Genomic DNA, 27,961 nt, shown 5'->3' on the forward strand with positions numbered 1-27,961 from the left:
CTTGAGAATAGTTATAAATATCGATTCTAACCAGTTGCCGGTAATTTGCCGCTGCTGTATATCTTATTAAAGACGGATGTGATAATCGCAACACTCTCATTATCTAAGAGCTTTAACAATTCTGCAGGTATTTCGTCAGGACCAGAAGCCTTCCTTCGTTTCGCTTGGTCAATAGCCTTCTGAACTTCTGAGATTAGAATCGGTGGGCCTGTATCTCGGTTTGATGTTATTTCTTGGTAGATTATTTGGTCATCGTTAAATAATTCTGTTATGTAATTTACTCATTCGGTACAGCGCTCTTTTTTATTACTTAAAATTCTACCACCAGAGTCTTGTAATATATTTTGCCCATAAGTTCTGCTTTTGCCTGTTAATTCTTTTAGTTTTTTATGCAAATGGAAGCTGTGTTGTTGCTCCAGTTTCTCAATTTCTAAACAGGATTCTTGTAGCCATCGGTCTTTTGCTACTTTAATTCTTTTCCGGATTTCTTTATGTATTTCATTGTATTTTTCTCTGTTTATGGATTTATACTGCCTCCGAACGTCCATTAGATCTAAGATGTCTTGTTTCATCCAGTAATTTTTAACTATTGGTCGTCTTAGAAGATTTTCTCGAGATGCAGTAGTTATTGTCGTTTTCATTTGTTCCCAGCAATCATCTATGTTGTTGGTATCTTCTAGTCTAATTTCGTGGAACTTATCGTTAATTTCTTGAGAAACCTTATTTAGAGTGCATGGGTCTTGGAGTGCATCTAGTGATTTTTGGAGGTTTTCTGATTTTTACAGACTCTCTTTAGCTTAACTGTGATTGTAGAGCACAGTAGAGTATGGTCTGACCGAATATCGGCACCTGGGTAAGTCAAAAACAAGGGTAAGGTAAGTAAAACAACCCCATCGAGCGGAAAAGCAAAACAGAATACCTAGGAGTCATCATGGATAAGGGCTTAACATTCAAAATACACGTAGACCCTACAATACAAAAAGCAAACATAGCAAAAGTGTCAATAAGGGCGCTCAGAGAAAGAAAAAATAAACTGCGGATGAAAATATAAATAAGATTAATGAATAGTATAATTCTTCCTATACTAACATATTCATCTCTCGCATGGAGACATAATATGCAATTCTACAAAAAAGAAAATACAAGCAGCATACAATAGATGCCTTAGAGAAGCAGCCAACGTTGCTGAAAGATTCCTATTTAGAGAACTATAACAAATTAATGCTACTAAGATAATGAAAGATAAAGCAAGGACAAAAGTTCGCAGAACTAGAGAACCATCCAAGTCATATAATGCAAGAGATCATGAGATACGTTTCTCACCAATGGAAGCACAAAATACCCAAACAGTTGAGACCAAGTAAGCATTTTTTGATTCGCGGATAAGTCACACGAAGATAACAGGAATAAAGCGAGTATCGCTAGCCTGAATTTTAATCGGATAGGGTACCATGTTGGAGTTCTATTACCCAGGACTCCCACATGAAGAGCATTTGTCTGATAGTTGTGCCCCTATTAGAGTGCTATAGTGGGAAAGGGGATGGTCTGAAACATTGGAGCGCGGCGGAGTGACTCCTGTTTTTAACTCGAGTCAATACACCTAGCTCAAACGAATTGTTACAACCGAACGTAATTTTAAAGCCTGTTAACGCTATACAAAGATGCAGATTCTGGTCGAATTTTCTATTAGTACTGCATGGGTCACTGGTCTCCCTATTTCTGGACCTCGTACACCATTACAAAAGTAATTCTCAATTAGCAGTTTGGTACGAGATAATTTGATCCGTATAATTTTTAAAACGTAATAAGACAATACGAATGTATTCCTGGAAGAATTAATGAATTACCTTGAATATTGTAAAAAATACACCTTTCGCAAGATGGAATAACTTTAGACATAACCTAGCGAACGTGTTGGCAGTATAGGTTGCATTTCACAAACCGCATAAATTTTAAATTTATCTTGACATAGACCAATGTCTCAAGTTATATTATCCACATACCTCTGTCTAAATAATTTTTCAATCTACAACATAACAGTGTACCTTCAGCTTATGGTAAGCGTTTCAATAATAGCCATGTAGTTGTCAAAATCAATACAGGATCTCGTTTCGATAATAGTATTCGTACATTATATAAAACAGTGGAATTGGAAAAGTGAATATCACATTTGTTTTATAAAAGAGCTATAAACGGGAAACAATGCTCCTGTGTTGTATGACATATTTGAAAAAGGATTTTTAAGGCAAATTTAAACAGTTTTTTGAAAAAAGAATTTCATTTTTTCAATACTGACAGGGATAGGAATGGCTCAAAGTAAATATTACTAGAAAATTTAACACATTGTGAAAAAATATTTGGGGTATCAGAATTGTTTGCTGAAATTTTATTGTCATTTGACCAAAATCATTTATTGAGAAAAAACTATTATTGCTCAAAGCGGGTGCTTTGGCTAAAATTCTGTATTTAGTTGTTACTCATGTTGAACTGGGTGTGTATGAAAATCGTATATTTATAATAATTATGAGTAGATGGAATTTCCATTTTAACATAGAAGTATACTGTATTTTTTTTTAACAGGTTCTGTATTGAAACAATAATAATTGTAGTAAGAACTCTGTAGCATGTTGATCAATATGCATTAATTATTACGTATTGATAAAATCCATGAAAGGCTATATTTATTAGCTAGGAGAGCAAACATATTGATACGTTAAAAAAAAGTTGGTGTAACCTTCTGGCTAAGGTCTAGTGTTAGAGATTATAGGTCGCGCAAGCGCCCCTAATATGAGTTAACGACTAGTTTCGTAGCCGAGACCGACGGCTTTGCGTGCCTTCCGAAGCACGGTGGCAGCTCAGTTAAATTAGAAATTGAAAATTTTGTCGGTGCCGGGATACGAACCCGGGCTCTCCAGCTTGTTAAGCCAGTAACATAGCCACTGAGCTACGGCTGCCACGAGAGCACGTTGAAACTTAATGATAGAAATGTTTATTGAAAAGTATTGTATTGAAGGAAGCTATTTAGTTCAGACGGTATCTTTTTAGAATAACGATTTTTGAGTGTGAAGTATAAAATCGCAGCTTTTTTATAAATCACTTTAAAATGATAATGCACTATGCATGAGTTTTAAAATGTGGACTTTTTACTACACAAAATATGAAAAAAATTCAAAAAATTCGATATTTTTTCTCTAGTTTTCGCATACAACTCAGCAACTATATAGTTTTAGTATAATTTTGGATAAAATATAAAAGTTTTGTAATTAAATTTTTCATAAGACAATGCTAGTTACAAATCTAAAGAATTATCATTATTATTTAAAAAAACACTAAAAAACACAAAATAAAAACAGTAAAAAAATGTTTTTTTTTTTGTGCGTTTATTTTCCAAATTAAAATTAAACCTAGGACCTTCATACTCAGATAAAGAAAACATTTTAATATGTCGATATTATGGCGATTTAAAGTCCCCAAAAGAAGACCCCTAAGAAAACTCATGTCTCTAAATCCATCAAAAATCAATGACATTCAACAAAACCCAGAAGAAGCTCTTTCTTTAGACCAAGTAGATAGTGACTGTGAGAGTGCTTGGATCTATCTCAAAGATCGAGTAATCAAGGCTGCAAAAGACCGTAAGGCAGCGGTTTCCACAGACCGTAAGCCGTGGATATCCGATAATACGTGGACTGTGATTCAACCCAGAAAAGAACATAAAACTAGATACGGAACGAACGATGAATACAGAACGTTATCAACAGAAATTAGAAAACAGTGCCGCAAAGACAAAGCTGATTAATTTCTCAAATATGCAGAGAGATAGAGAAACATGGCTGCCGAAATAAACTGAGGGATTTATTTCAGAAGATTAAACTTTTTACAAGAGAATTTAAATTTTAAACGTGGTCTGAAATAGGTAAGAAAGGTAATCTAAAGACCGATACCGAAAAAATATTGGAAACATGGTAAAACGACTGTATCGAGCTATATAAAAATAACGAGATACCAGCAGAAAAGCAGTGACCCTCTGACTACCCTAGAGAACCTACTGTCTTAACAGATGCTATTAAATCTAAATTGAATATCTCTGACATATTACGCGTGGAGAGAAATACACCTTGCTCCAACTGATTATGCAGGGAAAGATCCAAGAAAAGAGAAGCATAGGGAAGCGTAGAATGTCATGGCTGCGCAACTTGAGAGAGTTGTACGGATGTATCAAATGAACTTTTCAGAGCAGCCGTCTCAAAAGTCCGAATAGCTATGATGATTACCGACCTCCGCCGCGGAGATGGCACTTGAAGAAGAAGATTATGGATATTCAAAGTTTTCCATTTATTCCATCAGCTAATGCGTTGGTAAGATTTTCTTTAATAACTATGATAAAATTTTCTTTAAAAGTTAATATTTTTAGATTAGTAAGGATGCTGTTAAATTACAAGGTAATGAAACTGCACAAAGGTTTATTCAAAATGCCTACCATTTTTTTTTAAATTATTTGCCGAATGAAAACCCTGTTAAGGGTTTTCATTCGGCAAATGATTGCCGAAGGTAAGTGGATCATTAAAATGTATTTATCGAATTATGTAAATGTTACAAATGTTCTTAATAACAAAAACATTTCAGTTAACGAGTTCATTCACAAAAAAAAAAACTGGTGTGGCAGTCCAGTGGGACTGCCGGTAAAAGTTATACTTCTAAACACGCGTTCGCCGTTACAAATTTTTATGGGAGTCAATCTGCACAATTATTACATATGTAATGCTATAGGTAAGAGAGAGCAGAAAGAGAAACAGAAATAGGTATATAGGTATATGGTGCATCGTTTGCTATATATAAACAACATTTGACTTGTAATAGGAGGATTTCATTAAAATATTATTGTAATATTTTGATGAAAATGTATATTTTTATTTTCATATATGTATGAAAGGAGTTGGACGCAAAAAAAAATGTTTACACATACTCTGCAGTAAAATTCATTGTTTATTTTGTTATTAATATAAAAATACAATACAATACACTGCAACATAATTCAATATAATAATACAATACAAATTAAAATGCAATAGTCATAAGTATTTAAAAATGACAATATACATACCTTACGCATATGTTTAATTTACCATGATAATAATATTATTAAAAAAATAATAATATTAATAAATATTAAATATATTTACAAAAGGAATATTTTTATTCTCGAGAGAGAAAGAGAGAGAAAATATATCTTCTATCTCTCTCTTACCTATATCTTACATATATAATTTCAAAAAGTGTGCGTAAATATAAAGTTGGGCCTAATACAATCCCCACTTTAAAGAAGAAAAGTCGCAAAAGAAAATTAACGACTGACTCAAAAATCAAATTCGCTTAGAAATTTATCGCATGTATAAAGAAAGTAAGTTTCTATTATATATAAAAAAATATATTTTATAAAGAAGTTAGGGTAATTTAGTTTATATAATTAAGTTGCGCCAAATGTAGGCAACCAACTTAAGATTTTTGGTAGCATTTAACTTTAGTTTCTTGAGAATAGTTCCAATAAACGAATAAAATTTAATATTATCGTTTTATAATCGTTATTTTATCGTTATATTAAAGTTTTATATTATTAAAAGTGATGATAATAACCCTGAATAAGCAATATTTTAAATGATACATAATCACAAAACGTACTCAATATTGTGTTATATAATTCACGTTATATTCATGTTATATATGTTACGAGCAATGTCCGAAATTGGACAATCTTGTCCACTTCGAGCATTGTACCCCTTTACTGTACAATCTCCGAAATATACAGTGTGGAAACCACTTATGGAATAAAATTGTTTGTGTCCTTATTATAGAAAATAATAAAAAACTCTGGGACACGTTAACTTTTAAATTTAAATGTGCGCTTTTTAAACATAAATTTAAATGTACAGAGTGATCCACGCAAGTCTGGCATAGTCTATAATCCTTATTTTTAATGAAACACCCTGTATATTTTTATGTTTTTAAAAGATTCTTAACAACCTGATTTCAACGAAGTATATCATATAGGGTCTATAATGAATAATACAAGGTGAAATTTTGAAATTAATAATTTATCACGTGTTATGGTATTATTTTAAATTAGCTAAATACAGACAATACACTTCTACCCTAAGTGTCAGTAGGATTGGGGAAAATTTCTGTTTAGTAACCGTGTTAACATTTTTTGTCATGAATGGGTAAAAACTGTCTAGATAGTCGGTTAATTAAACTAAATAAGTAAATAATGCGGATTGTTATCAATCAGTTGTTGGTGTGTTGACATTTTACAATAAAATAATAAATTCCTAATTAAAAGCTAATTTCTTGAAGAAATGAAAAATGAAATATTTAACTGAGACCCACCGAATTGAGATTTTAATGATGATCGGTTACGGGGAGAATTGTAGAAGTCAAGTTGAAGTAGCAAACTTATTGAATCAGAGGTATCCTCAGTTGTCTAATATTGCATAAGGTACTGTGTCTAAAATTTATGCACAATTCAGAGAACTTGGACATGTCAAACCATTAAAAAGAAAAACGAACTTCATTGAAGATGAGGTGAAAGTGGATATTTTGTTAAGTGTCGCAGCGAATCCAACTCCAAGTTCACGTCAAATTGCACGTCAAAATAATGTGAGTCACACAACTGTCCTAAGGTGTCTCAATGAAGAAAAATGTCATCCATATAAATTGACTTTTGCGCAGGAGCTAACAGAAGACAATCCAGATCCAATCCAGTAGAATGGATTTCTGCGAAAGAATGATGAATAAAATTAACACAAATGAAATAGCTCTTGGCACAATTCTTTTTTCTGATGAATCAACATTTACATTGAACAGAGAGGTAAACCGACAAAACTGTAGATATTAGTTAGCGGAGAATCCTCATTGGATGCGTGAGACTCAGTTTCCTCAAAAGTTGAATGTTTGGGCAGGTATTATAAGAGATCATATTTATTGATTATTGGTCCTATATTTGTAGATGGTAATTTGACAGCGGAAAAACAGCTAACAGACAATGCTCTTCCTCAGTTAGCTAACTTATATCCAAATCCAATAGATCCAACCCTACTGCATGAAATTGTCTGGTTCCAGCAGGACGGTGCAACACCCCATTATGCTTTAATGGTGAGAAATTACTTGAATGAAATCTTCTTCAATAAATGGATTGGACAAAATGGTACTATTGAGTGACCAGCAAGGTCGCCAGATCTTACGCCTTTGGATTTTTTTTCTGTGAGGTTATCTCAAGAACAAAGTATATGCAATACAACCAACTAGCATTGAAGACTTCAAAGAAAGGATAACTACAGAAATACGGAATATTTCACCTAAAACATTAAACAAAGTCCGGGACGAGTTTTATAGGAGACTGTGTTATTACCAACAACAAGGTGGAGAACATTTTGAGCATTTATTTTAATGTAATCCAATCAATTACCTCGGGTATTCTATGAATTAATTGTCTTGAAGAAAATTATATTTAATTTCAAAATTTCACCTTGTAATATTCATAATAGACTCTACATGATATAGATCGTTAAGATCAGGTTGTTAAGGAGCTTTTAAAAACATAAAAATATACAGGGTGTTTCATTTAAAATACAGATTATGGACTATGCCAGACTTGCGTGGATCACCCTGTACATTTTAATTTATGTTTAAAAAGCGCACATTTAAATTTAAAACGTAAAGTATCTCAACGTTTTTTATTATTTTATAAAATAAGGACACAAACAATTTTATTCCATAAGTGGTTTCCACACTGTATATAATCGTCGGACTTTGTATAAAAGAATTGCTGTACTATGTTCGAATTTCAATAAGTAGCCATGCGTCAAAATTTGAGATAATATATCAGATATCGATTCATATCGATTTTTACGATTATTCCCCATTTGTTATTAACGGCATACAAACATCAATTGAGCGTTCGTTGTGTGTGCATCGCTTCGCAAACTACGACTACACTACGAGGTTTTTGTACTAACATACCCAAATTGTCTTGTCTGGGTAAGTTGAGCATCAGCTTAATTTATTGAATAAATTTTTCTTTCATTTTTTATAGGCTTATTTTAATAATTTTTTATCTTTCTTTTGTTACATTTTGTTTATGATAAAATTGACTCTGACTGGCTTTTCGGATTATGAATAACGAACAGGGGGGTACATCCCCCCATAAGCCACCTGATAACATAATTTTAGATTCCGCATTAAATATAAATAATAATATATCTAACGTCCACTGTCCTTCTCAGAATGATAAAGCACAGGAACAAAAAATTATCAATGTTTACTCTGAAAAAGACAATGGCCTTTTTTTTGTATACCTAGAATCGACAAATATACCTGATACTAAAGTAGGTGCTTTTAATGGGATTAAAATTGCTCGCGATATCTTTAACTTAAATTTAAAAGACATTAAAAAAATATATAGTAAAGGTTTAAATAGGATTGCGATTGAATTTATCAATTTCACATCAGCAAACGAATTTTTAAATAATAAAACTCTACTAGACAAGGGATATAAGATTTATATTCCTTTTAATTTTGTAACTTGTAAAGGCATAATTCGACAAATAGACATAGAGATTGGTGATAAGGAATTATTAGAATGTTGTAGTACGGGTACTGATATTGAAATATTAAATGTTAAAAGACTTAATAGAAAAGTGTACAAAAATGACACAGTTACTTATGAACCAACAGGCACAGCCCTTTTCACTTTTAAAGGTGTAATAATGCCGAAAACAGTATACTTTTACGGCATGCCTAAATTAGTTAATGTTTATATTGCACCAGTTACACAATGTTTTAATTGTCTGAGGTTTGGTCATACGAAAACAAATTGTAAAAGTAAAGATCGCTGCATTAACTGCGGCGAACTGGCACATTCCGAAGTATGTGAAGTCAAATGTTTCTTCTGTAAGGGACCACATAAAGCCACAGACAAGAACTGCCCAGAATTCCTTAGGCAAAAAAATATCAAAGAGTTAATGGCTTTCGAAAATATGACTTTTTACGATGCAAATGAAGCTATCCCAAAAACATACGTAGAAAAAGATAAATTTGTCATGCATGCAGGTGACTTCCCAGCTCTTAGGAACAGGAAGTGCAATGACAACCAAAACACTAATGTTAGCATTAACGACTCTGTCATGCCCTCCCAAAGAAGAACTCATAACTTTAAATCCTCCACTACGAAGCGTTCATTCCAACAGGTGGTCTCTAATTCAAACAGCAAAAGAAGGGTCATTCAAAAAGGATATGACAAAAAAGTGCATGAAGAAAACCTTCTTTTCCCTAATTCACGACCTGAAAAATTGTCATACTCTCTCTCTCAACAACAACCTTCAACATCCCATAACACAAACTTACCAGAAAAATCTTCTTTTAACTCTCAACAAAACTTAGCCTGGCATTCCAGTGCATTGCAACATATCCAAAATTCTGATTCAGATCCTTTATATAATACCAGAAACGCTTGTCTACATTTTATCAATAATGCAACAATCGATAATTTAAATATTCTTAAAAATATATTATCCCACACAAACTTGGACTATATGGACCAAGATTCAACCTCAGACTTTGACACATACTAACTTCCCACACACCACAATGTCTCACAATCCAAAACTAAAAATAATACAATGGAATATCAGAAGTATTAATGCTAATAGGGATAACCTCATTAATCTAATATCCGAAATAGATCCAGACATCATTTTCATCAATGAAACATGGCTTAAGCATGATGCCAGATTTTCTTTAAATTTTTATAACATCATCCGGCAAGACCGAGATGATGGTTTTGGTGGGGTGGCAACATGTATAAAGAAATCCATAAGGTTTTCAACAATCAAAAAGTTCAATTCAGCTTTAGTGCAATATGTAATAATTAGTATCTGTAACCTATACCTTATAAATATATATTCCAGCTCTAATAACGCAATCACTGCTACTTTACTAAATGATATGGTAGAAGGTATACCCTTAAATAATCTAATCATTATGGGGGATTTGAACTCACACCATCCTGCTTGGGATAAAGGGCTATGCAATAAAGGTGGTAAAATAATTTTTGATTTTTCCTTTGATAATGACCTTACAGTGTTAAATGATGGATCAGCAACATTATTTCAAGACTCTAATAAGAATATCAGTGCAATAGATCTGGCAATTGTGAGCAACAGTGTGTCTTTGTCTTCTGAGTGGGGAGTTATCCAAGACTGCGGTAACAGTAACCACTTCCCTACCTACCTTAATTTAAATATAGCGAATCTTAACGGAACAGAAACGATTCTACAGAAACCATATAAAACAAGAAATACTAAAAAAGCTGACTGGAACACCTATTACAAGAACATACTGTTAAACAAGCAAAACCTGTCAGAAATCAAAAATTATAAAGATTTCCTTACAGTCATAAACACAGCTGCAGATGAAGCAATCCCTTTTAAAAATTGTGGAGTACAGGGCAAACCCAGGAATCCATGGTGGGACGAAGAGTGTACCTTATGGATCAAAACACGAAAAGAAGCAATCTCTAATTTTAATAAATCCCCTTCTATAGAAAATTTCATCGAAACAAAACGCATAATTGCTATGACGAGGAGGAACCTAAAAGCAAAAAAGAAATGCAAATTTAAAAAATTTTGTGAATCTTTAAACAGAGGATCCAATATCACATATGTTTGGAATAAAATTAAAAAATTTTCCAATTATCACAATAATAAAGTCTTTCATAGTCCCCCAGATAACATTAAACTAGAAATATTAGACAAAATGTCTTCAGTAAACATAGACCCTAATTTTAATATGTCATATGATAATCAAGAAGTTGCTCTTTTTTCAATTCATGAATTTAATTTGGCGTTAAATAATAAAAAAGATTCCGCGCCAGGTATCGATGACATATCCTATTTAATGCTAAGAAACCTCCCACTTGCAGCCAAGGACACACTGTTAAGAATTTACAACAATTGTTTAAATGGGGGTCCTATTCCGTTGGATTGGAAAAAATTTAACATAATTAACATCATAAAGCCTCAAAAAAATCCTACTTTGTCTGAAAGTTTCAGACCAATAGTCTTATCTTCCTGTGTACTTAAAACTCTCGAAATCATAATAAAAAATCGTCTGGATTGGTTTATGGAACACAATTCAATATTTAAAATTAATCAGTCAGGTTTCAGGAAAGGTAGAGGGACATATGATAACTTAGCTCTTTTACATTCTACGATTTTAGAAGCCTTTGAATCTTCTCAAACGGTATTAGCCATTTTTCTAGATATTAAATCAGCCTATGACAATGTAGAACTATACAACCTTTATAATAAACTTAAAAATCTAAACATCCCCATGGCTCTAAACAACATTATCCTCAAAATCCTACAAAACAGACTCTTATATTCAAGATCTGATGATGGCAATTTCTTGGGACCATATCAAACTTCCAAGGGGCTCCCTCAAGGTTCTCCCCTAAGTACCATTCTTTTTAACATATACATTCATGACCTTTTCTACTTATTCTCTAACGAAGTGAAAATATGTGGGTATGCAGATGATTTAGTTTTGTACATTAGCGGTCAAAACATTCATAATATGATAAATAAGATCACCCCAGAAATTACAAACATTCAAAATTGGCTAGAAGCCCATGGGCTGTCTATTTCAATTGATAAATGTGAAGCAGTGTGGTTCACAAAAGGACAACGCAAAACAAACCTTCCTTTAATCTCTCTTAATAATAACAATAACATTCCATTTAAAAATCAGGTTAAATTCTTGGGCATCACTTTTCATAAAAACTTGAAATGGGACCCTCACGTTGATAAAATTGTACTTAAAGCAAAGAAAAACATCAACATATTGAGAGCATTATGTGGAGTTTGGTGGGGTGCGGATCCTAAAACCTTAATTATGATCTTTAATGCTTTAATTAGGTCTCATATGGATTATGGTTCCTTTTTATTCAGTCCAATAACACAGAAATGTAGCAATAGCCTAAATAAAGTATTTTTCGAAGGGCTCAGAATCTGCCTAGGCTGCATGAAGTCCACTCCGCGCATGGCAATCTTAGCTGAATCTGCTCAGATTGACCTGGAACATAGAAGCCTAATACTAGCCGCTAAATTTATATCTAAAATTATTAAAATCAATAATCATCCAGTAATAGTCACACTTCTGAACATACGTAGAAAAATCATAAATAAACCAATTTTCCACAAGACAAACCTTGTACCCATCCTTGTTATGGCCCTTGAACATTTTCTCCCTTATCAAAATAAAATACATAAACACCCAAACTTTCCTTGTTATGACTTAGACTTTAACACATTAATCAACCCAATACATACTTTAAACTGTAATATTAAGAAAAATGACTCAGCAACCAAACAAAAATTTTCAATAATTACCCAAAAATACAATAGGGAATTCTCCTTTGTATATACTGACGCCTCAAAAAATAAGGGTAGAATAGGATTTGGAATCAATATTCCCAACATTAACTTCAAGTTTTCTTCTAGGCTTCCTGGTGAGATATCTGTAACAAAAGCCGAAAATGTGGCAATTTACCAAGCAATTAAAATTTTAATATCTAAAGGCATCATGAAGGCTGTTGTCTTCTCTGATTCTCTAAATGCTATTACTAAAATTAAAAATCCGATAATCTCAGCCTCTGATGACTCAATCTCCCTCAAAACAAAAAATCTCATCTCATCAGCAATTAAGAAGGGTTTTGACATTTTAATCTCATGGATTCCAGGTCATTCTGATATTCCTGGTAATGTAGAAGCTGACTTACTAGCCAAAATAGGAACAAATTTGAATATTCCTTTAGCCATGTTATTAGATTCCCAAGATATTCTGAACACCATAAAAGAAAAAATTAGGGATAAATTTAAAACCAATTGGGGAGCAATACTGCAGAAGAAAAACTACCAATATACAAGAATCCAAACCATTTTCTCCTTTAAGGCATGGTTCTCAACCCTAACATTTAAAAACAGAAGACATATCACCACAATAATAAGAATGAGAACAGGTCATTGCCTAACTAAGCAACATCTTTTTAAAATTAAAATAATAGACAGTCCGGCATGTGAATGCGGAGCAGTGGAGGATTTAAACCACATTTTCTTTGAGTGCCCCATTAATGTTATTCCTAACATGGATTTATATTCAATTTTTATTTCAATGAAATTCCAAACACCAATCTCAATAGACACAATCTTAATATCCCCTAATGAAAAGTCAGTCAGTGTAATCTTACAGTTTCTTGACTATAATAAAATTAAATTGTAATTTACGATGCTCAACTTTAATTCAATGTTTTTGCCTTTTTCAGTTTTTTCCTCTGTGGCGTCCTGTTTATTGTGTAATATGTAACCCTCCCATTACCATTTGTTTACAATATGTGTTGATAACCACCTAACCTCAAACTTAAAAATTCAGAAAACATTACTACCACAGTATAGACAACAATTGACAAATGTCTGCGGCCCTGATATGGTTTAGAACCAGATTACATCACGGTCGCCAACAAATAGTGCTGGCGAATCGCCTCGCAGCGAAGCCATAAAAAACAGAAGAAGAAGAAACATCAATTGAGGTTATAAATCCATAATTAATCAGCGTTTTTAACTTCTGGATTCGTAGAATTAAATTATTTTAAATTATTATACATATCTCTTAAAAATGTAAGATGTTTTACAAACATCTTCCCTATATTATATGATGTATCTATCTCTTGAAGCTTTGCAATGTTTCACTAACAATATCTCTATTGTAGAACAATTTCTTCTTCGATTCGATTTTTGGTTTGGTGTGTCGCTTGTCAATAATAATCGGTTCGAACCGATGAGCGTTTCGACAATTATTTTGATTATTTCGGACATTGTACAATTTGGGGGTACAATGCTAGAAGTGGACAATAATTTCTGTACAATGTTAGGATTGTCCAATTTCGGGCTTTGCTCGTAACAAATATATAAAAACAGTAAAATCCCGGGTCGTCCAAAACTAGTTTCTGATAGGAATAATAAGAATATTAGTAGATTACAAAAAAGGTCGATGAAACACTCTAATGAAATACGCTATGAGAACGTGTGCTTTGTTGTATAGTAATTTCCAGTTAGTTCTAGTCTGTCAAAAAGTACCTAACTTCGCAAAAAAAATAATTACTACATTAACTAGACACTTAGGACTGGGGTCGTATTTTCGAATTCATTCGAGCCTATTTCGCATACGAAATTAGAAGAAATTCGCTCGAAATCCAATTTTGTGTATTTTCGAACACTGCGTGTACAAATTTTTTCGTATACGGCGACTCGAATGGGTCTGAACCATTCGAATATCGATGCTCGTATACGATTAAAGTAATTGTTATTTCAGTTGTCATTGGGCCCGTGAAAGTCAGATAAGATTTCTGCTGATCGTTTTTAATCGTTGTTGTATACAATATTTTTACATTGAACTTTGTTTTCAATAGCTGGTTTAAATAATTTTTCAAAGAAAGAGATATAGTTAAGGCCCTTGTAGAGGCGGAAATATTAGCGGAACAGAGAGGTAGAGTTTACCATCCCTTTCTTAACCTTCTAGAAAACTATTCTAATGTACAATTTCAAAAATTGTACAGATTAACAAATCCCCTCACAATGAAGTTAATAGGATTAAATGGCTCTTTTTTTGTTCGGCCTACACTGAACTACCATATTTCATGTCCTTTTTTTACTCCTTTGAGCTAATTTACTAAATTGTTTTAGATGACAAAACCGTAAAATATGTTAAGTAAAACTGCCAATTATTCTTCTTTTTTTTATATTTGAGTTTTACTTGTTCGAATGTTCAGTGTTGCCAGTGCAAATTCTTCTCGTATACGTATAACATTTCGAAGGACGTTCAAAAATACACATTCAGATTCGTACACGAAATTTTTCAGTCGAGTTTACCCGTATACGAAAAAATTCGATTGGTTCGATTGGTATTAGCGAAACGACTATACAGGCGCATCTCTATAGCAAAAAATAGTTGTTGTTTTTTTATTTTAAATGTTACTGATTATTGTGTTTATATTTATATATAATAATCTATTAATAAAAGCTTCTATTTAAGAAAAATTAAGTTAGTCGTGCTTTTTATCTTTAGAATTAAATTGTTGTATCAGTTAAAACTGACAAAAAAGCTTTATTTGGTATTTCTCGTTAACTTTTTGTAAATCCTTTTATCAATAGGTCCGCAGGGACTGTAACGTAATAAAACAGTAATTCTTTATACGCCTTTTGTGTTTAGCGTGTCCCTACCTATCCTGTTATATAGTACATTGTCCATTTAAGATAAGCTTTTGTCCTGGGATCTTAAAGATATCACTTTGTTGACACACTCTAAGGAAGTGCGTGTGTGCCTGTCATGAGGCGAGCCCTTTTATTTACGCGCTTCTTTTTTTATAGTGACACGAACATGATTTTGCAGTAAAAAAATGTTGGTTGGCGACCTAGTATGTTAGGCGAAATAGAAAAATATGACGCAATCGTGAGCAGAAAATTGAACGAATTTTTTCCGAAAGTTAAATATAAAATGGGACATTTTGAAGTGATGTGTATCAAAAAGTAAATATATTACAACGCTTTACCACAGAAAGCTTTTCTTAATTAACGAATATTTATATAGGATCATGATTTCGTAAAAAGCTTACTTGTATTGAGATACAAGGGATTAAAAGTTTTTAATCCCATTGAAAAATTTATTATGTCCAATTTATTACACCAATTTATTAAGTGTTTTGGAGTCAGAATTTGTTTTTTTACCATTATGTTAGAAAAATCAGAAAGCTATTTTTATAGTTGATTCTGACTTAGTCCGTTACTTTCCTGAATGTATAACAATTGTGTTTTTTCAAGTATATTTTCTTGCACAAACAGTTTTACGTCTACAAAAATAGTAAAACAAAACTATATTCGGTTCACAATTTGTCGATAGCTCACTACAAGTTTAACCCTAATTAGAGAACTGAAATACAGAAAGGATAGGTACTACGATGTAATAGTAAAAACCAACCTGAAACTGACAGATTAAGATGTTTTCGACTAACCCACCTTGTATCTCAAGGAATACAATACAGTCAACCAGTCAGTCAACCTTATAATCCGATTACGAAGGTATTTTGAATGGTTACAGATGACCGACCAGTGTCGTAGAGTATATGATTAAAACATTTATTTGAACTAAATAAATAAATTTTTTAAATTGTACTTATGTAAATTGTATTTTTGTTTTAATAAAACTTATTTATTTTATTAAAAAATAAAAAGTTTCTTGCTATTTGTAAAAGATACATTTATTTAATTAAAGGGAAAGGCGCCAAATGTCGCTTGGCAAAATTTTCAATGTATTTTAAATGTATCCATTATTTTCGAATCCGGAGAAAACTAATAAATATTTTTGAAAAATTTAAACACTGAATGAAAGATTACATTATTACTGAGGGCAGAAAGTCCCTGAAAACTTCTATAATGTTTATTTTAATATGTTATCTAACAGGGGCGAAAATAAAAGAGAAAATATAGTATAATTTTTAATTGAAAATATTGCATGAAAAATATTTTTCCTTTCCTTTTCTAATGACTATTTATACATATATAAAATATCAGAGGCTGTTTACCGCACCAGATTTTGAGCATTTTTTTACTAATAGCAGGAATCTTACCATAAAAACCCACCTATCTAAACTGATTTGAGACAGGTAATGATGTCTTGGCTTCACAATGCCCGCTCGTTGCTCTTCTAGGAGGCTGTAATATTATAAAGGCTAACTAAGAAGACCAGATCTAAAATAGGCAGATAAATAATCTTACCCAATATACAGACTTTATTTGATATTTATAACTAAACCTTTATTGCTTATTGTTATCCATTTTTGTAAAATAATTAATTTGTCTTTAAACAATTCAGAGGATCAATTATTTATATAATTAGTTTCAAACAGCAAGTAAAATACAATGGCTTCATACAATAATTAAAATCTTTGCTTTGAAGCATTTACTGTTAGTAGCTCTGATGTTCGCGATTCTTTAAAACAGAACAAAACTTAATTAACGTTGTATTAGAGACAAACATATTTTTTAAAGTAATTTGAAAATTGATTTGACAAGCCAGTATTAACTAAGGCTAATTAAATCTAATTCCGTTTTAGAGCTATCTATAAAAGGAAAGGATGCAATTTTTAATTTTATTGAAAGAAGTGTCGTAAAAAATATATTACAGTTAGTAGTAAATTCGTATCTTTTTAAAAAGAATATTTAATTGAATTGGTAAGGAAAGGTAAAAATAAAAGTTAATTTCAACCGTAAATACGTTAATCATACTTACAGTATTTTAAAAAATAAATATAAATTTTTATATAAAAACATTCTTCTTTTACTCTGAATTATTTCACGATATATTATGCGCATATATAGGTAGCGTGTGCGATCCTGGCAAAGAATAGATCAATTTCAGGAATACCAAACTGGCCTACGGAAGCTCATGGATTTCTTCAACCACCCACTCCATTGAAACCATGTCCAAACCTAAATCATTACCAAAGAGAAGCTGGGTATCAAGGAATATATTAGATGGTATGCCCTCTTTCAAGATGCCGACACAGCGAGTGGTTTCTCATACAAAATAATTTGGCCACCTGGTGTGAACATTAAATGGTCTATAGAATCTTTATGTTTTGAACTACCGCCTTCATCTGAGTCAAATGTAAGTCCGAAGAACATCAAAAGCCCCGTTATGTTGGAAAATTCAATTACCATTTTAAGCAACAACAAATGTGAAGTTGAAAACACACAACTAGTCACAAACAAGCAGGCCATCGAAATTTACAAATCTAAGAATGCTTTCCATTCTCATATTAACTTCATTAAGAAGGATACTTTGGAACCATCGATAAATCTGGATCCTTTGACCCTACCAACAGTCGATATCTTCTAGCAATATTAAGGAAACAGGATATTTTGAAAGTCATTTAAACTATATCTTGCTTTTCTACACGACCAACCTGCTTCAGTGTTTTACGAAGGATTCACTAACACAAGCTTTAAACTCTTTTTTGCCTTCTGAAGGACTTCCCATTAAGATTGAAGATCTACGAATCCTTCTAGAATTTAAAGATGCCTATAGAATTGGTCCAACTGGGGTGGAAGCTGAGCTTGCTGCTTTTAGGTCCTTTTCTCACTTCGGAAAGAATTATTCACCTAAGATATACAATAATATTTATACTGCCACTATTTAAACTTTTACGGAATTCGAGGTATTTCTTTGAATTGGTTCCAATCTTTCTTGAGGAATAGAAAACAACTAGTTAGAGCAAATTGTACTGACTCTAGTCACAAAAGCATTGTGTATGGAGTACAACAAGCTTTAGTAATGGGTCCTCTTCTTTTCTTCTAAGACAGTAGCATTTTCCTATATATTGGAGCTCTTCAACCCTTCCTTTTTAATAACAGACAGATCAGTATCGTTTATTCCATAAAATTTCTTGGTATTTTTATTGACAGCAACCTTAAATGGTCCCTTCGTATCAATTTGTTAAGTAAGAAGCTACCCTCAACCTGCTATGCAATAAGATCTGTTTTAAAGAAAATCAATTTAGCATCTTTCAAAATAACATAGTTTTCTTTGTTTGAGTCTCATCTTCCTGGGGTTCTAGTACAGCTGTCCAATCTGATGTTATTTTTAAATTACAAAAAAGGGCAATACGGTATCTTCTTGGCCTCAGTAGATTAAAACATTGCAGAAACTACTTCAAAAATCACGGAATTTTAACTCTTCCTTCTTTATATATTCTAGAAACTGTTTGTTTAATTGTAAATACCTACATGCTTTTCCAGTAGACCGAATCATGACTACTCCACCAAAAATTCAAGCTTTGATGTGTATTTACCGATCCCGTCCACTGAGTTAGTAAAGAAATCTATATTATATTCGGTAGATTATACAACCATATCCCTCTGCAACTTAAATCTACAACTTCTTTTCTTAAGTTCCGTAAATTGACAAAAACCTATCTATCTGAAAGACCATATTATTTTCTTCATTTAATATATGTGCTCGAGGCTTATTCATATAATGAATAGAGTAGCCGGTACCGACCAGAGCTCCTACTGTAATACCTGTAAGTCCAAGTCTAAAAGTACCCCTTTTAATTTAGACTTGGACTTACAGGTATTACAGTAGGAGCTCTGGTCGGTACCGGCTACTCTATTCATTATATGAATAAGCCTCGGGCACATATATTAAATGAAGAAACCACAATAGCTCAAGTGAAGGAGCTACCATACATAAAACCATATATTATTTAGTGGACGAGTTTCTTAACGAACTAACAAATTACAGTACGTTTAGGTATCACATGCAGCAACTTAAACTTATTCGTAAACTAGTTCGTAAGGTTTTATTATGCAATTTGTAATTTAGTTAAATTTTACAATGCATTGTATATTTTATTATCTTTTATTTTGTGATATTGACCATTTATGTAATTTTAGTAAATTTTAATTGTTTTTTTAAGCTTTTTGTAAGCTTTGTCCATAAAACTGTACAATTTTCAGTGACAATAAAGCATATTTCTTTTCTATTCTATTTTATTTTGCATCCTCTATTCTCACAACAATCAAACCAACTCATCATCATCATTGGCTTTTACAACTCTTCGTGAGTTTTTGCCGCGTTTACTATTGCCTTCCATTGATTCCGATCCTGTGCTATTATTTCCCATGGCCTTACTTCCATCTTCTCCAGGTCTTCCCTGACTGCGTCTTTCCACCTTTTTCTAGGCCTTCCTGTCGATCTTCTACCATCTGGTCTTTCCCAAAACACATTGCTAATCAGTCTGTCGTCATCACTTCGTACCACGTGGCCTGCCCATCTTAATCTATTGGCTTTTATGTATCTTACGATGTTTCCTTTCCCGAAGAGAGTCTCTATTTCATTGTTGTATCTGCTCCTCCATTCATTTGTCACGCTGTCCCTGCAAGGACCATATATAATTCGCAGGATTTTGCGTTCCCATACTAATAGCTTATTGATTTCTTTCTTTCTCAATGTCCATGTTTCACTTCCATATGTCACTGCTGGTCGTATTATGGTTTTGTACATTTGGATTTTGGCACGCCTTGAGAGAAGCTTTGACCTCATTAGATGTTGAATGACAAAGAATGATTTATTCCCCGCCAGTATTCGTATTTCAATTTATGTTTTAGGATTGAATAAAGCAATTGTAGAAATAAATAAATAGTATAAATAAATCGAACCGTAAGTTTAATTTCTGTTATAGAAGATCGGAAAACCCATTCTGACTTAGATTTACATATTTTCATAAGAAGATATTTCTACTATATACAAATAAATTAAAAACTATTTTAGTTAAATAAAAAGGTTTAACTTTTTTATATTCATTCTAAAAAACAGGGACAAATAATCCCCCACTGTTCTTTTATGTCTTTATTGTTATGCGTCGTAAAAACTCTTTTTAATTTAAATTCAAGGAAACGTTTGCATCCAGTTTTATGTTTTACATTTAAACATTTCCGTGTCAACGAGATCTATTTTTTATTCGTATCAGTCGAAAGAAATTTCTTCCGGTCGAGAGCTATACGTACTTTAGCGACTGTAAACAAATTTGTATTTAGAATGTAACATAATGTTTTTCGTTGTTAGAACCGTATGATTTTTATACAGTGTGTCCGTAAAGTATGGAATAAATTGGATATTTCCTAAATGAAAAGCCTTTTTAAAAAAATCTAAAACATGTCGATTTTTAAATTTAATGTTCTAAATTTTACAATAAAATTTCATTATACGAGGTGATACACATTACAGTGACGACGTCATCGGCTCTTTTTTTAAATGTGACACCCTGTATTTTAGGATATTTTTAGATCGACCCGACACAGCCACAACGCAAAGGCTACTGGAAACGGCAGAGATGAGTGTATTGAGAAGAATTACAGGAAATACGCTGAGTGATCAAAAGAAAAGTGAAGACATTAGAAGAAAATGTAACGTACGATGTATAAATGAATGGATATAAAATAGAAAAAAATCATCACATAAACAGAATGGAGGAGACCCGTGAGGTCAAAATAACAAGAGATAAGTCACCAATCGGCAGTATTGGACGACCGCTCAAAAGATGGAGCGACAACCTTCCATACACGTATTTATCCGCCAATGAACAAGCAGAATTGCTTATAAAAAAGAAGGAGCCGAAGATACTATGGTCTAATATCGCGTTTATTTTTGGCGATTATTTTGCCAGTATAAAAGTCAAAATTATCCGCTAAAGTATTTTAACAGTACCTGCTACTTCCACAAAGAACTCAAAGTTTGCAACCGAATCGAATAAGCTTTCCTTGCATAAATTGCTTTAATATTGTCCATATTATTTCACAATCGTTTTATGTACTTTATTTATATATTTGTTATTCAAAATAATATTCTTTACAAAATTAGTTACTGCGGAATACTTTCTCCTAAATATGATAAAATATAAAACTTTTTATGCAAATCGCAATAAACAAATTATATGAAACGGTTGGATCATCCTCCTCCCTGGAGTACCAGGATGATTTCCAGCCGTGTCTCGTAAGGACGAACGAAGGTTCTTCGTTTCCATCCTACGCTAAGTCCGTTTTCAGACTTTTCTTTTCTTTTTCTCGAACAAAGGATAGTCGAACAGAAAAAATTCCAGTTTCCTCAACTTCTGATTGTGTTGATAATATCAAAACTATGACACCTTGTATTTATCCCAACAAGTAAAAGGGATATGGAACTCTTCTTCGTGATGAAGTCTAGTAATTCAATGAAGTTTGGTATAGGTGGGAAATAAAACTTAGAGTTTCGTAAACGGGCTGCGTCTCCGATATAATAAAAATAAAATTAAAAAATAAAAATAAAAGTAAAAAATAAAAATAAAAACGTTTATTGCACTAAATATAATTACATTTCATACCTAAGATATTTCAACTTAGGATATCGTAGCCTTCATTCTTGATGTCCTCTCGGATCTTGAATTTTTCTGTCCTGGACTCCCTGGCTTCTTTTTCTGTAAGTACTTGTTTGCGGCATCGTACCTACATTCTTGATTGGCTGTCTTCGATAGCCACTTGGCTAGGCACTGATAATATGGTCGATCAGTCTATGTGTTGATCTGAACATCCTCTGTATCCGATTCTTGGCAAGGGTGTCTCGGGTCCTAAGGAGTCTTCCTGTGGCTTGATGAAAGAAGTATCTTGTGTACTGAAGCCTTCCTCAGTGGTGTGTACTGGAGCCTTTCTTTGATGGTTGCATTTGTTATTCCTTCTCCCCATGTTAATCCATCGATGATCCTGTAGCATGCCGCCTCTGTAGCTTCAAGTTTCTTCCAGTTGGTTTCCTATGTAGACCTAAAAACTGGGACAGCGTAAAACATAACCGATCTAACGTAGGCCTGGTATAACTAGATCTTCTTGGGCTTCGTTAGTGGACTAGACCTAAAAATATATGAAAGTACTAGTTTTTTAGCAGCATTTGCGTTTACCCTGATTTGTTGAGTGTTTTTCAAATTTCCTGTCGAGATGGACTCCTAAGTACTTGTCTGTATCAACTGATGACTGGATCCTGTTTCCTCTCTTTATCAGTTCTAATACTGTGTAACATTTTTTTTTATAATTAAATAAGTAAATGCTTTTTTAATCCCTTTACTCCTATTGCTGATACGCCCGTGGCAGTATCCACAATTACATCTGCAGGTGGGCTTGGGCAAATTTAATTCAAATATACTGACTATTCAGGCGGGTCCTTTTTGAACTTTGGTAAACAGAGTCGTTAAAGCTTTTTACGGTATCTTTTTGAAAGAACCTAATTCAAAAGGTTTTATCTTTTCTTACGTTTCCAACTAGAAGAGTCCCGTTACTCACCTATAACTTTTGTTCGGGTACTTATGTTCGGGTATCTTCCTAGAAATGGAAATAGCTGGTCTGTCATTTTTAAGTGGGGGTTATCACACCTCATTTTGGGAAGCTCGGAAAATTTTGAGAGAAAGAAAATCACTTCTGGCAGGGCAGTCTTCGAGTAAAGCCACTTGCTTATCTTACCGTTCTATGTGAATTTTTCTTTAAGTGTGTATATATTTGAAATATCTTAATCTAATACCATATTAGATTAAATATTGTTATAAAGTACCTTTATTTTAATTAACTTCTGTGCTTGATACTAGTAAAGTATAGTAGAATCAGTGAAATAGTGCAGCAGTCATCGAGATTTATTGTAAGTTATCCTAATCATATTACCTTTAATTATCTGGGCGAATAATATTGTAATAATATTACCCAATCCTGGACAAATCTGCGCTAACCATTTCTTTACCTGAAGTTAAGGTTAACTACCGATTTAGCAATTCAATTAGAAGAACATTCAATATGTTCATACGAATTTTCAATCAGTTATTAAAAACTTCTCACAAATAGTAATTACGCACATTCAATTTTCAGTAAGAACAGTTATTAAGTAAACTAAAAACAGTGCAAGCCAGACAATTAACATAAAACCAAGTGCATGTTGGTTTCATTTGTATACTAAAAATTTCTTGTTACCTTTTTGTGTTCTTTTGAATTTAAATTTAATTAATTGTGTTTTATTTGCTATGATTGCTATACATTTTAAATGAACTATACCCGTTATATCGAGATAAGCCCCTAAACAGCGAAAAGAGATTTCTTTAATCAGCTTTAAATGAATTTTTTTTTAAATACTACCAGGCTCTCTTCACTGATAATTTAATTTGTGCATGCTTTTATTATATATTAAGTAAAGGTATTTCTTGATCATAATACTGTTTATTTCCATATGTATACAACCATTTATTAATTGATGGTGCATTTTTTTACTTGTTCACATTTAGCCACCTATAATTGTGTTGTTGAATATATTGTTTTGTTTTATATATGAATTTTATTTCTCGACTACTAATAAGTTTCCTGATAAAATTATACCTCTGAATATTTGCTTATTACATTAAATTATTATTATACCTTCGACCAGGAGAAAGATCAGGCTAATTAAGTTTCGTAGGTAAGTAGGTGGACGCAGTCCACCTAATATATTTATTATTTGTTTATGTAGTGTGTTGACAAAATTTTTTTAATAACTCTCTGTTGATATCTTTCCTTGGATTTGGTCTCAGAACCTAAATATCCTTCCTTATCTCTTTTCGTTTCTAAGGTGTCTTAACTTTCCCCTTGAACCCCAAAAAGTTAAGTGGTGCCCTTTTTCTATCTTAATATTGTTCTGGAGCTATTTTCTTGTGGCATGTTAAAGTAATTACTATTAAAATGGGAATAAGCCACAATTAAAGGTTAAAGTACGTTTATTGGCGTTTCAATTTATACTTCGGAAATCGTTCTCAAAATACAAACATTAGTAAATTAAACAAATTTTGTTTTTTTGTTACTTGGTGAAAAAGTCTTCTAATAATTTAATTTTATCTGACTCATCTATATTGACAATTCAGACATACATTAAACATTTTAAAGTAGACCACTTTAAAATGATATTGCCAATATTGTTGAGTTGCGTTCCTGGGACGACTTTACTTGTAAGATAGTTCATTCGATTACATGGAATCAACTTTAACTTGAAAATATCCGTCAGAAAAAAATTATAGCATGTACCTAATTCGTCTATAAAAAACAAACACATACCATGATGACAGTAAAAATCTCCTGTTAGTGATTTCATAGTAAATTATGAGGGAAAATCCTGGAAAAAAAACCTCATAATACTATCCCGACATGGTAAGTATTTGGTCGTACATTTAGTTTACTTTAAATAAACACCAAATTCTGATTTTATATGTTTGTTATTTAAAAAACATAAATGATGTATCCTCTATATGTTACCGACTTACTAATACTGGTATTTTCCTTTTAATAACTTCCTCTTATAATATGGGTAACCAGATCCTACTACATTCTGCCGAGGAATTTGCGACACAATTGGTCTCATTTAGCATAAAATTAGAGCCGCTTATTTATTTCTTCTTTTTTCTATCTTATCTTATCTTTGGTAATTTTACCCATCTGTGGCGTACAAAACCGAATCTATATAAAAAAAAAGTTTCAAAATATACCACATATAAATCAGACGTACACCCGGAAATAAGAGTACTATACAGTGACAGTCTGGGAATGGCTCGCGGCTAGACAAAACAGTGGAGATGGTCGTGCGGTCCACAAAACAAAAAAAAATGTTATATCAGGGGCGCCAGGTAAATTGGCCCACAGCCTTCCCTACATTACTATTCAATAAACCAAAAACTTACCAATAGGTTTACTACTAAAATATTAAGTACAGTATACAACCTGAATAAATAAAAAAAATAAATGAAATTGTCTGAGATTAGGATTTAGTTAATTTTAATAAATAGATTCCCAAGATAGTTGAAAACAAATACATATTACAATATTGTTTAACTTTAGTATAGGCTTAATAAAAAGAATATAAAAATGCGGCTTCTACTTGCCTAACAAAAATTCATAAGTTATTTCTATTTAACAGTACAAAATAAAAGGTAAGATGTATCAAAAGTACCGGACGCTAAGGGGTGTGCGATTCAATACCAACCAAAAAAAAATTACCCTAAATAGGACACCACGAAAGCTCAAGTGCGTGCGCAGAAAATAATATAAAAAAAAATAAATCTCAAATATTTAACCCCCCCTTAGACGCAGTTTACAAAATTATAATAGGTATGTGTAAATATTTTATTAATAAAATAAACCCCAAATAATCTTAAAAAAACTATAAAGTATTTGTAAATATTAAAATAAAAACAAACCACAAATAATCTTTAAAAAAACTGTTGTATTCCGTAAACAAATTAGACGGCGCTTAAATCTTCCGTCGAAAATTAATTATCGATCCATATCTCGAATTTTCAATCACATTCATATACTTCACTGCGTGAAATCCTAGTTAAAGTTTAGCGTGTCTCCAATCCAAAAATCCCATACGATTGCCGATGTACATAGACCTGTATGACAATGTTGAAAAGTTGAAAATTACAGCCAGACAGAAAAAGACGAAGAGAAAGAAGTAGAAAAACCCTGAAGCAAGAAAACATTACTTACCATATGTGTCTAAAATAATTATTTGGAAATAAATATATTGATTTTAACACTTTGTTTATCTGCCTTTTGGCGGTAATGGAGCAATACCAAAAAAAACTTGTCTTTGAACTGAAGTGTATGAAAATATGAATAGTCCTTTAGTGATGGGATAAAAAAATAACTACAACTTTTTAATTAATTAAAAACGAAATGTTCTAACACTCACCCTTCTTAGCCAGATTAGGGGTTTGAAATATCCTAAATTGGACCGAAACGTAGTCCGCTATTTGGACTCGTGATTAAGGCTAATTTCTTGATCTAAATGCGACTCCGGTATTCACGTGTAGGTACTGTAGATCCGCTTTTTTAGCGAAATTGTGGATATTTTTAAAAAATCCTTCCACGAAGGCAGCAAATCCCTTTGAATATCCACACAGTTCGTACTAGTCCAGATCCCACATGGAACAGCAGCAAAAAAAAACAAAATGCCGTTTGTAATCTAGCCCGAACTTTTCAGTACCACCGTCAAACCAAGAATCACTCTCTTTCCGTCGTGTTTCCGAACACTTGACAACTTCACACACGAAGGTCACCGAATAATACCGAGATTTAAACATTTAAATTTTATGATTCCAATTCTTCCAAGATGATTTTAAAAAGAACCATCTAAATTAGTTTCTTCACAAAAAGAGGACGTTTTCCCTTAACTTCAGCACAATTTGCCAGACATTACCCCTATTGGAAAACTACTAATTTTATTTTCGCCACCTTGCTTATAATATATTATAGGCAACCGCTCTTACACGTCTAGAATTATTGAAATTTTAATAAAATAGAGGTGGGACTTTCTACTTTAAATCTGGAACGTAACACATCTATCTTTTTGTTTATTTTTTTATCTGTTCTAATATATCTTATCCTATCCTATCTTTACTTATTTCGTCCGTTGGACCGTTTCCTGATTCCAAAAGCAAGTTTCGAACCCACGACTCGCTCTCCACCAACCATCTGGCTATCGTCCGCAGTTTCTCCATTGGTGACCTTTCTAGCACGATCCAAAAAAAGGTTTCCGAGGTTACAACTGGTGGACTTGTCTCCTGAGTAAACATGATGAATTGCGTCTTTTGGGCGTTGATTTTAATCTTCCATTTTTCGATGTATTCTATGATTCTTACGAGGTGGTTTTCTACGTTTTGGACTATTCTTTTATCACCCTTTCCTGTTGAATATATTGCCGTGTCGTCTGCATAGAGGGCAGTGCTTGTTTTTGGATCTGTTGGTAGTTCTTAAACATAAATGTTGTATAAAATGAGCGAGAGTATGAGGCGTCTCTTCTAGGATTTCTTGAATTCTGGACGTCTTTTGGTCGGCTAAAATTTGAAAGGTTATATTAGTTAGATATGTGTCACATGTTTTAACTAAATAATGAGGTAATCTAGCTCTGTCCATCTTGTAGATTAGTGCCTTCTTCCACATCATGTCTTATGCCTTCTCGATGTCTAGGATGGTTATTCCTTTCTTCTGTTCCCTGTTGAATCTGATCTTCGTATCGCTGATTACTCTTGCTAGTTGGATTTCGTGGTTTCTTCCTCTTCTGAATCCGAACTGGTCCCCCTGAATGATTCTTCTTCTTTCTGCGTGCTTTATCAGCCTTCTGTATATGATTTTTTCCAGTACTTTTCCTAATTTTTACAGTAGTGAGTAATTTTTCGGTCCTTTTCCATCCTTCCTTAGTTATAGCAGAGGTATTATCTTGGTGCGCTTCCAGTTGGTCGAGAAATGTGCTTTTTCTAAGCAGCATTTGG

At 32.7% G+C, this 27,961-nt stretch overlaps 1 protein-coding gene across 1 annotated transcript in view; it reads left to right on the forward strand.

Moving 5' to 3' along the window:
- Sol1 overlaps positions 1 to 27,961 on the forward strand; it is a 941,015-nt gene that overhangs the window by 173,326 nt on the left and 739,728 nt on the right. The window lies entirely within an intron of this gene.

Source organism: Diabrotica undecimpunctata, chromosome 5 (assembly GCF_040954645.1).
Source record: "Diabrotica undecimpunctata isolate CICGRU chromosome 5, icDiaUnde3, whole genome shotgun sequence".
Lineage (NCBI taxonomy): Eukaryota > Metazoa > Arthropoda > Insecta > Coleoptera > Chrysomelidae > Diabrotica > Diabrotica undecimpunctata.